Genomic DNA, 16,842 nt, shown 5'->3' with positions numbered 1-16,842 from the left:
GCTAGTTACCATCCTGTAGTGATCCCTTTTTGTTTCTCCCTGAATCACTCCATGAAGTTTTTTCTGCTTATAAGGACTAGTGTCCACAAGACGGGCTTCCCAGGTGGCTCAGTGGTAAAGAACCCACCTGCAAATGCAGAAGACGCAGGAGACTTGGGTTTAATCCCTGCATTGGGAAGATCTTCTGGAGGAGAAAATGACAACCCATTCCAGTATTCTTGCCTGGAAAATCCCATGGACAGAGAAGCCTGGAAAGCTACAGCCCACAGGGTCACAACGAGTCAGCCATGACCTATCGACTAAGCATGAAGCACGTCCATAACACCTGTGAGTGTGGCCATTCTGCCTCTATTTCAGTTCCCTTATTCAGGGAAATGCTTAAGATGAGTCCCTGTGGCTTAAAAATTAAAGCTTGGGAATTGTCTGTTTGGGTTGGGTTTGTCTAAAGAAAGAAAAATGTGAAAAATCAGACAAACTTCAAACAAGCCACAGTCCTACTTGCTTCAGACACATCCTGGAAATGTAACATCCCCCACCCTGGGCCAGGCAACGTGCCGCCTTCTGAACTGGTATCCAACTTCTCATGTTGTTTACAAGGAGAGGGTTCTGGCTGCTCTGATGCTCTGACTCAGAGAGCATATGGCAACCCCAGCTCTGTTGTAAAGAATTCAGAGATCTCAGAATTGATTTTTTTTTTTTTCTTAAATCTGAAGATCAGGGTTCCTTTGAGCTATGAAGTCATGGGCATCGACATTTGCAGACATCTGGTGCCAGCATCCTCTTGTGTGGTTGAGCCTCCATAGGAGGAGAATGAACCTGCTCATCTCCCGCTGGTGAGACCAGGGAAACAGTTCTAACATTTTTGAAAAGAAGCCAACTCATTCCTCTTTTGACCCTCCTGCAGCTTATGGGGTCATCTTTTTGTTTACTATATGTTTGCTTTTGACCTTAGATAAGTCCTAGTCGTTCAGTTGTGTCCAACTCTTTGCGACCCCATGGACTGTAGCCAGGCTCCTCTGTCCATGGGATTCTCTAGGCAAGAATCCTGGAGTGGGTCACCATTTTCTCCTCCAAGGAAATGTAGTAGGTCCTGGAGACATAGCCAAAACAAAGACAAGGAAGTCAAACAAACAAATGGATGCGAAACAAAACAAAAGAAGGACTTTAATCATTTCCAGGTACGACCACCCGGACAGTAAGACAACTCTCAGCTTTTTGGGTGATGTTGTGAGAAACTAACCGTGTTCTCCCTAACAAAAGTCATCTGTCGCCTTATCACACACCCAGCAAGTGCCAGGCGCCTTCTGTGCTTTTCTCCCATGCTCCCTTTCCTCCTCCATTTCCATCTTGGTGGCCTAAGGGACAGGCAGTGTGAGCACAGGCTTAGGGGGGGCCCAGGCATCCTCAGGCAGCCAGTCTGTGGGGACTGAGGAATGTTGGATACCTGGGGGCCTGGAGGATGAATGCCTGGCATGTTGCAAACTGTCAATCTGTGGTTCTTGGAAGGATAAATGAATGGAAGAGAAACGTCTCTGTGACCAGAGATACAAATTGCCAATCTACATCTAACATGAATTTCACTCTGCAGATGGAGAGACTGAGTTATGGAGAGATTAATTGATTTACACGGGCTCAGCCAGCCAGCTACTTAACATCAGAAACAAGACCAGACTTTATGTTTCCAGGCTCAGAGCTGAAAGTGTTTGTACTAGATTTATGCTCTTGCTGACCCGTCCTGCTGATGGCCACTTTGATAAATCATCTCAATTAGGAGCAGATGTTATCATGGTATATCCAGAGACAGGTCTTCCTGGGGTTCCAAACAGGGAGGTCGTGTCTTTTAATGGTTTCCTGTCCCCGTGTGTGGCTGTGTTTGTGCAACCCTCACAAACATACAAATAAGCAGACAATAGTAACAAAAATAAAAGCAACAAAACTAGCTCCAGTAGCATTGCAGTTTGCAGAAGAACCTAAGGATAAAGTCCTATTCTTTTCCCTAGATTGTGGTCAGCTTTGCTCGGAAAATGAGCAGTAAGATGAAGAGCCCTGTCTGTTGTACAGGAGAATCAGAAATCACTTACCAGGAATGGGAGTGTCTGGGAATCTTGGTCTGAAAAACAACAATTACAACAACCTTTCTTGCCTTCATGGCATCTGGTACTAACCATCCCATTCTGGGAATCTTGTCGTTCATACAACGGTTTTCTTAAATTATTTCTTTCTCATTTTAGTATTCACATGGCTTTTATTTTCTTGTAATAGCTTCCTTTTTGATTATGGATTTAATACATGTGAATTTTGCAGGAATTTGGGGAAGATGTATAAAGGTATAAAGATAAAATAAAAATCAACGATCATTCACTACCCAGAAATAATTATTATTGACATTCTGGGGTATACTCTCCCATTCTTTTTTTTTTTTTTCAATGGGAAAATGTTTATTGACTGAAGAAAGCTCTTGAGATCATACATAGAGAAGATAGTGAATGAAAAAGGGGCTTCATAAGGCATGCTTATTTCAAAGCCATTGGCTCACTGCTGTATTCCCAGACTGAGAACAATGCCCTGCATACAGTAGACACTCAATAAGTATCTGGTGAGTGAAGAAACATTGCTTCTTCAAATGTAGAAAGTTCTAGACCAAGTCACTCGTATCCCATTCTTTTATATATATGTTTAAAATTGGGATGTGTTATACATTTTGTTGTATAATCTGCTTTTTTTCCCCCCACTTAAAGATACATTGTGAGAATTTTTCCATTCAATTGAAAACACTTCTAAAACACAGTTTTTTTTAAAGGGATGCAGTGGTCTCCTATACATATTTACTCAACCATTTTTTATGGTGGAATTATTTTTTTTTCTTTTTTTTTTTAAATTAGTTTATTTTCTGTTTTTTAACTTTACAATATTTTATTTGTTTTGCCATACATTGACATGAATCCACCATGGGTGTACATGTTTTCCCCTTCCAGAACCCCCCTTCCATCTCCCTCCCCATCCCATCCCTCCAGGTCATCCTGGTGCACCAGCCCCGAGCACCCTGTATCATCTGTTGAACCTGGACTGGCGATTCGTTTCACATATGATAATTTACATGCTTCATTGCCATTCTCCTATATTGTCCCGCCCTTGCCCTCTCCCATAGAGTCCATAATACTGTTCTATTTATCTGTGTCTCTTGATGTCTCGCATACAGGGTTATCTTTACTGATTAACTAAATACCATATATATGTGTTAGTATACTGTATTGGTGTTTTTCTTTCTGGCTTACTTCACTCTGTATAATAGGCTCCAGTTACATCCACCTCATTAGAACTGATTCGAATGCATTCTTTTTAATGGCTGAGTAATATTCCATTGTGTATATGTACCACAGCTTCCTTATCCATTCATCTGATGGACATCTAGGTTGCTTCCATGTCCTGGCTATTATAAACAGTGCTGCGGTGAACATTGGGGTGCACATGTCTCTTTCAATTCTGGTTTCCTCAGTGTGTATGCCCAGCAGTGGGATTGCTGGGTCATATGGCAGTTCTATTTCCCGTTTTTTGAGGAACCTCCACACTGTTCTCCATAGTGGCTGTACTAGTTTGCATTCCCACCAACAGTGTAAGAGGGTTCCCTTTTCTCCACACCCTCTCCAGCATTTATTGTTTGTAGTCTTTTGGATAGCAGCCATTCTGACAGGTGTGAAATGGTACCTCATTGTGGTTTTGATTTGCATTTCTCTGATAATGAGTGATGCTGAGCATCTTTTCATGTGTTTGTTAGCCATCTATATGTCTTCTTTGGAGAAGTGTCTGTTTAGTTCTTAGGCCCACTTTTTGATTGGGTAGTTTATTTTTCTGGAATTGAGCTGCAGGAGTTGCTTGTATATTTTTGAGGTTAATTGTCCGTTGTTTCATTTGCTATTATTTTCTCCCATTCTGAAAGCTGTCTTTTCACCTTGCTTATAGTTTCCTTTGTTGTGCAAAAGCTTTTAAGTTTAATTAGGTCCCATTTGTTTATTTTTGCTTTTATTTCCAATATTCTGGGAGGTGGGTCATAGAGGATCCTGCTGTGGTTTATGTCGGAGAGTGTTTTGCCTATGTTTTCCTCTAGGAGTTTTATAGTTTCTGGTTTTACGTTTAGATCTTTAATCCATTTTGAGTTTATTTTTGTGTATGGTGTTAGAAAGTGTTCTAGCTTCATTTTTTTACAAGTGGTTGACCAGTTTTCCCAGCACCACTTGTTAAAGAGATTGTCTTTTCTCCATTGTATAGTCTTGCCTCCTTTGTCAAAGATAAGGTGTCCATAGGTGCGTGGATTTATCTCTGGGCTTTCTATTTTGTTCAATTGATCTATATTGCTGTCCTTGTGCCAGTACCTTTATGGTGGAATTAAAACAGAATTCTGACTTATATAGTTCATATGCATATGGATAATATAGCATCTATTTTTATACCTGTAGACTTTATTTTAGAAATGCATTTATTTTGAGCAATCAAGCATTTGATCTTAGTTTTGACTCACTCTTTCCCCCTGGGAAACTGGAATTGGAGCAAAAATGAGAAAAGAAACAAGATAATGACTAAAGTTGAAGCAGTTAATGTTAATTAAACTATAAAACTTTTCTTCCTCCCTTCTCTCCTCTCTCCCTTTTCTTCCTTCCCTCCCCTCTTTAATCAACACCGACTGTGTGCCAGGCAGCATGCAAGCCCACAGAATAACAGTAAGCAAGTGCTAGTCCCCACTTTAATAAACACGTCACAGAAGGAGGGGACCGCAGCCTGCCTGGTGACAGTGAGGGAGTGAAGGCGGTGGCTACCTGGGGTTATTAGCCTCGCAGGAAAGGTGAATTAGGTCACTGTTGGCCTGAGGTCGTCATGGAGTGTAGCTGAAAGGGGGGAATGTGCACTTGTGTGAGTGTATATGTGTATGTGTGCACACCTTTTCATGGGCAGCATGTGGTAGAGAGGAAGAGGTTCGGATGAGCTGAGTGCCTTTGACTCAGATACGAGAGAGAGACTCAGGGCTTCCATTTTCAGTTCCTCCCTGAATATAATAACATAAAATTCCTGCTTAAGAGTCCACAGTTTCTTTACTAGATCAGTCATGTCCAACTCTTTGCGATCCCATGGACTGTAGCCCGCCAGGCTCCTCTGTCCATGGGATTCTCCAGGCAAGAATACTGGAGTGGGTTACCGTTTCCTTCTCCAGGGGATCTTTCTGACCCAGGGCTTGAACCCGGGTCTCTTACATTGCAAGCAGATTCTTTACCATCTGACCCACCAGGGAAGCCATGGTGGGTATCACCCAAATTGCAAACTCTTGGTACCAGATAAGAAAATAAAATAAAAGAAGAAGGCTTGCCAACAGCGATCCCCCAGCCTCCTGCTTTGCTCCCAGGGTCAGACTCTCTTCTCTCTGGAGCATGTTCCCTCTTGAGGTAGATGTGGCTGAGGCTCACGGCCTGTTGTTAAGGAGTCTCTGCTAACAAAGCAATGGGGCGGATGGGGTCTCGGGGCGCTGGCTGACGGGGTGGGCTGCACTCACTGTGGCAGTCTGGTCTTGGTATGGTCGGGATGCGGGCTCCCACAGTGCCCATGCCCCCTCACCTCCTTGCCTGTCCCTAGGCTTCTATCAGAACCAGGCAAGCTTCCTACTGGCCCACCAAAATCCTAATTCCATTGAGACCCCTCTCTTGTTGACTTTGGCTCTTAGAAGCCTCATCAAGGACCTATTCCATTATGGAGCAGCTGATTTTCTCATTTAGTTATATTTGGGGACAGAAATATTTTTGTGGCCATGACTTATTGACCAGTACAGTGCTGTCGTTGATTCAGTTGCTCCAAATAAATACTCCTCCGAGAAAAGAACTGGATAACTAAACATATTTTTTAAGTAAATTCCCCATAAACCAGTAAAGCAAATATTTTGAGATAGAGATATACACACGTTAATAGAAAAATGTTATAATTATCTTTACAAATCTGAAAGTGGTTTAAAATAATGTTTTCTAAAATTATGACTTTTTGAGTAGTTAGAATTTGCCATATGCAGTGAGATAAATTTTAAATTCCTTTTGAATATATTGGAAAAATCTGGGGTTTAGAAAGGTTAAATAACTTGCCCAAGGTTACATCGCCAGTGAGTTCCAAAGATGGAAGTTGAGCTCCAAAGGCTTCACTTTTAACCAACTTGCATGTTTTAAAGATACTATTTTGTGAACAGTATGCCGTGGAACCACAGAATTTCATTTAATACTCATTGTGACCCTCTGAGTTGTTGTTCTTCTTTTACTAACAGGGAAACTAAGGCCTAAAGAGATCAAGGGAACTGCTCCAGGTGCATGGTTATTGTTTGACTGATCAAGAATCTAACCCTTATTTATCTGGAGAAAAAAACACAACAACAAAAAAACACTGACTTGAAAAGATACATGTACCTCAATACTCATATCAGCATTATTTGCAATTGCCAAGTTATGGAAGCAACCTAAGTGTCCATCAACAGATGAATGGATAAAGAAGATGTGGTGTATATGTGTGTTTGTGTATATATATATATATATATATATATATATATATATATATATATGTATATGTAGGAATACTACTCAGCCATAAAAAAGAATGGAAATTTGCCATTTGTGGCAACATGAATGGACTTGGAGAGTATTATGCTGGATGAAATAAGTCAGACAAAGAAAGACAAACACTGTGTGATATCACTCACATGCAGAATCTAAAAAATAAGACAAACTAGCAAATATAACAAGGAAACAGTCACAGATACAGAGAACAAATTAGTGGTTACCAGTGTGGAAAGGGAAGGGGGAGGAGCAAGATAGGGAGAAGGGAATTAGAGGGAAATAGAGGCACAAACTATTATGTGTAAAATAAATAAGCTCCAAGGGTATGTTGTACAACACAGGGAATATCGTCAATATTTTACAATAACTTTGAGTGGAGTATAACCTTTAAAAATTATGAGTCACCATGTTGTTCACCTGTAACTGATATAACATTGTACATCAACTATATCTCATTTTTCTAAAAAAGTAAATACAGTGCCTATACAGGGCCAGGAGATAGTGAGGGATAGGGAAACCTGGCATGCTGCAGTCCATGGGGTTGCAGAGGGTCAGACATGACTTAGCGACTGAAAAACAACAGTGCCTATAACAGCAGCTAAAAGTGTGTGGGGCAGTCTGCTTTAGTAGATCATGATGCCACAGCTGTATTTCCTGGCAAACTGAAAGAAATAAAGAGAGTTAAAGGAAAAAAATTTCAAAAAGGATCCTCATCCTCAGTCTGACTCTGATGCTCAGTTGCTCAGTCGGGTCTGACTCTTTGTGACCCCATAGACTGTAGCCCGCCAGGCTCCTCTGTCCTTGGAATTTTCCAGGTAAAAATACTGGAGTGGGTGGCCATTCCCTACTCCAGGGGATCTTCCTGACCCAGGGATCGAACTCATGTCTCTTGGCATCTCCTGCATTGGCAGGCGGATTCTTTGAGCCCACAAAATTCCAGTGCGCCACAGTTTCTTCTGGAGCTTGTACAGTTTGGAATAGTTTTGGTTTCGCAAAACCTACTTTCACCTTTGTTAGTTCTCAGACTTATGGACCCACTGGAAGCAAAAATAAGCTGCATTTGGACTGGGAGAAAAGAAAAAAACCAAGAAAAAAAAATCTAGGCAGAGTCAGAGAAAGGATTTTTTTTTTCCCCTGTCCAATTTTCAAATGATTTTTGAATCTTTTTTTTTCTCTTTCAATCAAATTCAGAACATGCTCCATTTATTTTCAAACCTGGCTGGTATAACTTTGTCACGGTAATTCACATTTTCATAATCTTCACTTAAAATCACCAAATGCGTGTGCCTGGTGTTTGCAACAGCAGCCTGGAGTCCTTTCTCTGGGAAGGGCTGAGGTGATGGCAGGGGCACTTTTCTCCTAAAGGACAGAAAGATGAAGCTACCGGGAGCTCTGACTCAGGACAAGATCCAGAAAAGTAGGACAGCCTGGAGGGTATTTGGCATATAACAAGGTTGAGTTAGATCCCAAACGAAGCGAAATCAAAGCAGGCTGGCCTCCCACTGGAGATGGGAGTCTGCCTGGAGCTGACAAAGCCCAAGCTATAGAGGGGCTTCAGGACAGGAAAGGAAATGAAGACATTCCTCAGCTCCCCACCCAACCTTCCTTTCCCCAGACCCAAAGATGCTTGATCGCATTTCATGCTAGGTGAAAACAACACACAGGCTGCCTGCAGATGCCTCCGTCCACAGGTCATTTGGGCTTGGCCCAAAGCCAGTGCTTTAAATGCACCCTCAAAGGAAATCCTAAAGGAAGTCTCTCCCCTGCCAAGATACATATGTGTGCAGAGCACATAGATGTGCATTCTGGAGACGAGGAAGCCGGCGAGGAGAGGTTTTGCTTGGAGCGCCCCAAAAAAGCTCCTGGCCACGGGACCGGAGAGGGAAAATCTGTGTGTGTGAGCAAAGTCTTTGCCAACTGGTTGCTGTGGGGGAACAGAAAATGCTTCCTGGCCCAAAGTAGAATCTTGCAGCCAATGCAGGAAGGGTTGGCCAAGGTTTGCTATGGGAGTTTGCATCCTTCAGGCTGGCAACATCCTTGGCACCTAGGCAATGAAAGCATCCATAATGTGAAGCTAAATCTTTACTTAGTTGATGAATGGATGCTTCTCTTTGTCCATGTTGCTCCTGGACACAGAGTTTTTATCAGCTAAGGCAACTTTGTGAACACAAGCAAATAGATGAAAGAACAGTAATATTAGGGAACGCGTGCTGTGCTTAGTTGCTTAGTCCTGTCCGACTCTTTGTGACCCCATGGACTGCAGCCCGCCAGGCTCCTCTGTCCATGGGATTCTCCAGGCAAGAATACTGGAGTGGGTTGCCATGCCCTCCTCCAAGGGATCTTCCCGACCTGGGAATCAAACCTGGTCCTGCATTGTAGGTGGATTCTTTACCAGCTGAGCCACCAGGGAAGCCCATTAGGGAACATGTTATTGTATAAAACGTATATACACATGCACACACCTACCTACCTTGGTGGTGGTTTAGTCGCTAAGTCATATCGGATTCTTGCAACCCCATGGACTGCAGCCCACCAGGCTCCGCAGTCTATAAAATTTCTCAGACAAGAACACTGGGGTGGGTTGCCAGTTCCTCCTTCAGGGGATCTTCCTGACCTCTAGACTGAACCTGCGTGTCTTGTATTGCAGGTGGATTCTTAACCACTGAACCGCCAGGGAAGGCTACTACCTACCTTGGGATCACAGCTAATATCCCAACGACTAGTATCTTAATACCTTCTTAAGATGGTCCTTGCATTCAGAAAGATTTTTATCTTTGACTAATCACATTTTAAGATTCACACAAACTGGCGACTGTCAGGCTGAGATTTGGGTTTGATTGTTCTGGAGCAGATCTGGGGTTTGGGTTGTTATTTACCTGTTCCTCTAGTGGTTCCAACATTCAGGTGGGGCTGAGACATCCGTGGAGAAGCACTTACAGGTCATCCTCAGTTACTTCCTGCATCATTCCCACTGAGCTTAGGGGTGAGTATGGGGGCGGAACTCAGAGTTCAAGCCAGGTTATCATACGCTCTTATGACAGTATTGAGGATTTCTTGTGTATTTTAACATCACGCTTTTCAGATACAGGAAATCAGTTTGACCTACTGATTTCATGCAGCAGGTCTCCAGATATGTTAAAGAGGCTCCACAGTCCTATGTGGCCATGTGGAAACCTTTGGGTTCACGGGTGATTCCAGTTTTTGCTGTAACATTGATGCCAACTCCCCTGTCAGGAGACATACATCAGAGAAAACACACGGGCATCTTTTTTTTCACCTGTGAAATGAAGAGAAAACCAAGTATAATCAATGTTTGGCTGGGCTTTACTCTCTGAGAGAATTCCATGGGTCAGTAATTATCCTTTTCAAATGACCACAATTATATTGTGCTTCCCGTATCTGTATTTGTTTGTTTGTTTCTATTTCTTTTTTTTTAGCGGAGGATGTGGAAGTACGTGGGTAACTTGGTCAGAGTTACCTGGTTATGACTGGACCAGCCAAGTTAGTTTCAGATCACAGTGAGTCCTTCTCCCTGGTTCCACACGGCTCTCTGCTCAAGCCTCAAGAGAAAGGCCTATTGACACACGGATTGAGAAAACCCCAAATGTCTTCAAATCTTAAGGCATTATTTCTGGCTCATTTGTTCAATTCCAGGAGTCTGAATTTATTAAGCTATGTTGCATAATACAGTAGAATCCCACATTTTAAAAGTTATATATGTAATACATAATACATATCATATAAAATAGAATAAAAATATTTACAATTGCCTTTCCTAGGATTAGTGAGTAGATGATAACATTGCATACATGGTCTGGATCCTATAAATTTGACAAAAACCACTACAGATTTCCCCTATGACATCCTGAAAATTAATCATAGTACAGTTTGGACATTTTAGGTAAGTAGTATTCAATTTGATTTAAAAATATTATATACTTATTTACACATATGCACATGGTTCAAAATTTGAAAGATGTAAATGATTAACAGTAAAATGCCTTTCTTCCATTCCTCTCTCGGCTGCCCATTTCTTCTTCCTGGATTTGCACAGTGCTACTAGTATCTTGTAAAGAGAACTTTTATTTATAGTATATTTATGTAGAAATGGAGAATAAAAAAATTTTATTGAAAGCCAAAAAAAAAAAAGTATTTGGTGGCAAATGGAGGGAGAAAATGGCATAATCTTTTTTTTTCCTTCTTGTTTCATTGAGACAAAATTAACATACAGCACTGTATAATTTTAAGGTATATAGAATAGCCTTCCCAAGTGGTAAAGAACCTGCCTGCTAATGTAGGAGATGCAGGGTCAGGCAGATTCCCCTGGAGGAGGGCATGACAACCCACTCCTATCTTCTTGCCTGGAGAATCCCATGGACAGAGGAGCCTGATGGACTATGGTCCACAGGGTCGCAAAGAGTTGGACACGACTGAAGTGACTTAGCACACACACATACAGTATAGTGATTTGATTTACATATATCATGATGTGATTATCACATATTTAGTGAACATCTATCATCTCATATAGATACACAATTAAAGAAATAGAAAAAAATGATTTTCCTTGTGATGAGAACTCAGGATTATTCTCTTAACAACTTTCATATGGAACATACAACAGCGTCAATTATATTCCTAATGTTGTGTATTCCATCCTTGGTACTTATTTATCTTATAACTGAAAGTTCTTATAAGCTTTTGACAGTCTTTCTCCGATTCTCCCTCCCCTCACCCCTCAGGGACATCATCTCTGAATATGAATACTGGAATATTTATCACCAAATGACTATTTTTGTTTTTGAGTGTGTTGTGTGTCACGTGGGGATCTTAGTTCCCTCACCAGGAATTGAACCCATGCCCCTTACATTGGTAGTGCAGAGTCTTTAATCACTGGACCACCAGGGAAGTTCTGCCAAGTTACTTTAAAAAAAAACTTTTAATTTTATATTGGAGTTAACTGATTAACAATGTTGTGATAGTTTCAGGTGAACAGCAAAGGGATTAGGTCATACATATATATTATCCATTCTTCCCCAAACTCCCCTCCCAGCCAGGCTGCCACATAACACTGAGCAGAATTCCCTGTGCTATACAGTAGGTTCTTGTTGGTTATCCATTTTAAATACAGCAGTGTATACCTCCAAATGACTCTTTTCAATCTCTATCAATGGCTACGCCACTATTGTGCCTTGTCAGGAGATGCTGAAGAAATAGTTGCTCACTTAATTGGCTGTTGGTAGGATGCTGTCTGTCTTATATATCACACCCTCGGTGCACTTTCTCCTGTTTCTACATCCTCTGTAGAGGGTCTAGTATTAGTTAAGTTGGGCCTCCCGACCTTTGATTTCCCTGCTCCCTGAACAGCCACCCTACCTTGACTCGGAGAGTCTGGAGTTGCTTGCCTGCATCTCACCACGTGTGCAATCCGAATGCTGCCTCCGCTCAGGGTTGTACTTTCTCCTGAGATGTGGGGCAGGTGAGGGCTGAGGCGCTTCTCCTGCTGGGTTAAGAGTTGGCTCCTACTTTCCCAGCTGGAAAGAAAGCCCGGTTGGGGTGAGGAGGCAGTTTTTTAGCCACTGCTGCATGTCAAATAGGGCTTCCTATTGTTTTGTTCACCTTCTCGTCCAATTCTGTGATTTGAGTTCCAGGAGGGTTTTGCCAGGTGGCAAATATTCTAGGTGACCAGGAAAGAGGGGAGAAGGGAGAAACAGCGCGAGGGCTCTATCTGCACTGGCACAGCCCTGACTTTCATTCCCTCTCATCTTTTCTGACTTTGATTTCCTTATTTTCAAAAACCCTGAAGAATATGTGAAACGGGCTGGGCTGGACAGGTTGAAGCTAAGAAAGCTGTTTCCTTAGCAACTGTAGCCGTATGAAAGGCTGGCAAGCATTCCTTGTCTCATTTTTCATTTCATTTTCTGCAGTTCCTGAAAGGAGGTCAGATGCTCTGTGTTAAGTTCACATTGCAGTTTTGGTTTGCGGTACCTTCTGTCTCATGGCTGGGGAAGGCAGAGCTTGTGCAAGTCACTGACTGCTTTTGTTTACTTCAATGAGAAATGATACATCTACACACAGAGTCACATTTTGCAGCCAGTTTTCAAAGAATCATAACATATTCATTTTATCTGTGAAGAGTTCAGAAAGTGTCAGAAGCAAAGGATGCATCAGCCACACACATATTTGCAGGTCATCAGTCTCCAATGAAAGCTATTCTGATTTCAAAGTCATATCAGAATGTTTTTGGTAATGGCAAAGAGCACCTTTTAAAAAAAAAATTTGGATTAGTTCCTCACTAATCGATTCCTCTTCTAAAACTATATGCAAGATGTAAAATTGAAGTGTACGGTTAATTTCCAGTTTCCAAATTCAATTCAACAATATTTATTGCCTCTCTGATTCACTAAGAACTGCAGGGGATAAGCAGATGTGGTAAGATGGTCTGTGCCCTCAAGGAGTTTCAAATTTAGTAGTGGGAATAAGACAAATACGGCGTAATTACAACTACAAGGGAGAAAGTGATAAATGGTGCAATGCGGTGGTTATCGACCTCGACTGCAGATTGGAATCACCCGGGGAGCTATAAAAACACCAGAGGTTCCTCCCCAGAGGTTCTGATTTAATTGGTCTGAGGGGGATGTGCAGCCGGGAGACGGGGATTTCAGAACAGCTTGCCAGGTGATTCAAAGACACAGCCAAGGTTAAGAAGTACTGGCAAAGAGCGTCCAAGAGATGTCTCAGAGGACACATTTTGGCTTGGTTGGGAGTGGAGAAGGCTCAAATGTAGCACTTGAGAAGAACCCTGAAACGCGGGTGTGATTTCAGTATGTAGAGGAATTGGGGTGTGAAAGGTGATGTCTGAGGAGAAGAAGAGAAACACGAGAACAGTCACAGAAATGTGAAACCCGGAACTGGAAGTAGGTGTCTATGGTCAGTGAGCGCATCATCTGCGCGTGCGTGAGCATCAAAAGTATGGGGAACCCAAGCTAAGAGGCAGACGGAGGAATAGAGACGTGGGGTAAGTAAGGCGAGAAGGACCCTGAGCTCAAGGTGGCACCTGGTTCAAGTTTGGGCTTTCTGCTTTTAGTTGTTCCTCGAGCTCTTTGGGACTTTGAGTCTACTTGTGATGGAGGAGGAGTCTAGCGGAAGATAAGAAAAAGAGCTAATTGTGGGAGAAAGAGTGAATTCAATATCTGACAATATCGCCATCTTTTAGATTCAGGAGGAACGTTGAAGATAATTCAGTTATGTTTGTTTTCCAGTAGAGAAGGCCCTAAAGGAACCGACCTGTGACAACTACCTGATTAGTTAGTGAGCTGTCATGATTCTGAGGTCAGCGGGGTGTCCAGGTGCAGATGTCCAGCGGGCAGTTTACAGGCAGGTCTGAGGCTCAGGAGAGAGGTCAGGGAGAGAAGTCCAGTTCTGAGAATAATTTGCAGTGAGGACTTGAGGGCGAGGGAGGCATGTGGAAAGGAAAGGGAGAGTGATATTTAGATGAAAAGAAAATTTGAAACCAACAAAAGAGGCATAGAATTAGCACCTGAGAAGTGAAAGGAAGAACTCAGTGGTATAAAAACCAAGCAAGAGTGTTTTGGAGAGGAGGGGTCTGCATGCAAAGTGCTGCAGGTGGAGAGGCTGGAGCTTCCAGGCTGAGAAGGGACTCTCCTGTGCTTGGCTAGTCTGTGTAGTGGCTGGTGGGTCATGAATGAATGGCACTGTTGAAGTTACTGCAAACTCTTTTCCTGGGCTGGAGAACCCTTCTCCAGGTCTCACTTGAGTCATTTCTCATCTATCAAAACACAAAATGGTTGCAGTGAAAAACGGATAGCCTTATGTGTTTTTGAGGAGAAAAACAACCTCTGATTCTCCAATTTCAAGTCAGATCCATGAAACAATGACATTCCATAATACAACCTTGAAAAAGAAAGTGAATAATTTATAAATGAGGTTGTAATTAGCTGTCTTTGTAGTGTTTAAGTCATTTATAAGTGTAAGCCAACCGATGGGGGTTGTGAGTCTATGGATAGATTATGGGTATCATGGTTGCTATATAGGTCAAGAGAAAGAGGATGAGTGAGGTGTTGGGGGTGGAAAAAAAAGGCAAAGACTCTGGATTTTCCTCTTGGGGAGTGGAGGCAGCCTGCTCTAAGCTGTTTAGTGGTTTTGCTCAGCAGTGACAATACCAAAGGCATCAAGACCCCCACTACCCCCTCGGCTGCCCAGAAAGAGAGAGTTTATGAACAGGGACAGACACTATCAACAAAAGGAGAAATGCTTTATTTATTATTCACAGCCTCTTGATGAGGGTGAAAGAGGAGAGTGAAAAAGCTGGCTTAAAACTTAACATTCAAAAAACTAAGATCATAGCATCTGGTCCCATCACTTCCTGCAAATAAATGTGGAAAAATTTGAAACAGTGGCAGATTTTCTTTTCTTGGGCTCTAAAATCACTGCGGATGGTGACTGCAGTCACAAGCTTAAAAGATGCTTGCTCCTTGGAAGAAAAGCTGTGACAAACCTAGACAGCATATTAAAAAGCAGAGACATCACTTTGCCAACAAAGGTCTATCTAGTTAAAACTATGGTTTTTTCCAGTAGTCATGTATGGATGTGAGAATCAGACCATAAAGTAGGCTGAGCACAAAAGAATCAATGCTTTTGAATTGTGGTGCTGGAGAAGACTCTAGAGAGTCTCTTGGACATCAAGGAGATCAAACCAGTCAATCCTAAAGGAAATCAACCCTGAATATTCATCAGGACTGATGCTGAAACTGAAGCTTCAATACTTTGGCCACCTGATGGGAAGAGCCAACTTACTGGAAGAGACCCTGATATTGGGAAAGATTAAGGGCCGGAGGAGAAGGGGATGACAAAGGATGAGATGGTTGGATGGCATCACCAACTCAGTGGACATGAGTTTGAGCAAATTTCAGGAGATAGTGAAAGACAGGGAAGCCTGGTGTGCTGCAGTCTCCACGGGGTCTCAAAGAGTTAGACACAGATTAGTGACTGAACAAAAATAATAATTATTCACTAATCTCCAAGGTCCCTGTGCTATTCAGAATTAACACACTCTCTGTAATAAAGGTTTAACACCTTCTGGTTTGATGTAGCTGTGCTCATCCACACATGTGCAGCATCTTTCTGAGGGCCAGGAAGGAGAAATATACCATAGCCACATCCCTTCCAGTCCTTAGAGTCATCTGGTACACCTCCCACCCCAATGTATGAATTACCTCATGGGTCCCTGACAAGGGTTGCCTGATCTTGCATATTGCTAATGATGAAGAGTTCATCATCTAATAAAGCACCGCATTTTGTTTTTAAGTGATTTTTACAGTCTTCAGGAAATTTTTCCACATGTTGAATTCTACCTTTCTATAGCATCAGTCTTGCACCTTGTCCTAGGTCTTATCTCTTCTAGAGTCTGCCATTCCCCTCAGGCTCTTTCCCTATTAACTATTGAATTTATATTCCACAACTGGAGATATTTTCGTTTGCTTTATAATTTTAAAAACAGAACAAAAAATTGTAGCTTACGTACTCAAACTAAAATTCTTTGATAGGATGTCTATGTCCATTGGGGGCCCTCCATCCCTTTAAAAGGAACCTTGATGTCAACACAACACTGGTTACTTGCTTTTCTAGTTAAGCTTAAACAGCCTGGGTTACTCGTAGTAGTTTTCCTGAATTAAAAATATCTAGTGTCTTTGACAAATGTCTGTCTGTGCAAGGACTTCCATTCCTGTGCTGGACCCATTGAGTGGAGCCAGTCTACAACATGAAGTAATGGCACCACGTTTTTCAGTGGTGAATTTAGGAAATGTCTGAGCTCTCAGAAAACTTAACAGTTGTCACTTATGGAGATCCATTTGCCCTCAAATCTCTGAACTCTTTTTCATCATCCTCTTAGAGAGAAACTGCTGCTGCTACTGCTGCTAAATCACTTCAGTCGTGTCCGACTCTGTGCGACCCCATAGACGGCAGCCCACCAGGCTCCACCATCCCTGGGATTCTCCAGGCAAGAACACTGGAGTGGGTTGCCATTTCCTTCTCCAATGCAGGAAAGTGAAAAGTGAAAGTGAAGTCGCTCAGTCGTGTCCGACTCTTAGCGACTCCATGGACTGCAGCCTACCATCCATCCATGGGATTTTCCAGGCAAGAGTACTGGAGTGGGGCGCCGCTGCCTTCTCCTTAGAGAGAAGGGATCATGCTAAATATTTTTTTCCAGATAGTAAGGTATCTGGTAGTCACAAGTGAGTAC

The 16,842-nt window shown here is 42.3% G+C and overlaps 1 protein-coding gene across 4 annotated transcripts in view; it reads left to right on the top strand.

The window, feature by feature from the left end:
• LOC145534859 (uncharacterized) overlaps positions 1-16,842 on the top strand; it is a 305,098-nt gene that overhangs the window by 46,630 nt on the left and 241,626 nt on the right. The window contains exon 1 of one of the 4 annotated variants that reach the window (XM_081563162.1): positions 13,542-13,596. The exons of the other annotated variants lie outside the window; for them this stretch is intronic. The gene's annotated coding sequence lies outside the window, so the exon portion shown is untranslated. Of the gene's footprint in view, positions 1-13,541; positions 13,597-16,842 lie in introns of those variants that run through there. 4 annotated transcript variants of the gene reach the window in all.

Source organism: Giraffa tippelskirchi, chromosome 14 (genome assembly GCF_054371585.1).
Source record: "Giraffa tippelskirchi isolate mGirTip1 chromosome 14, T2T-mGirTip1v1.2.pri, whole genome shotgun sequence".
Classification (NCBI taxonomy): Eukaryota; Metazoa; Chordata; class Mammalia; order Artiodactyla; family Giraffidae; genus Giraffa; species Giraffa tippelskirchi.
The sequence above is the reverse complement of the archived record's forward strand: the minus strand, read 5'-3'. Positions and strand labels throughout refer to the sequence as shown.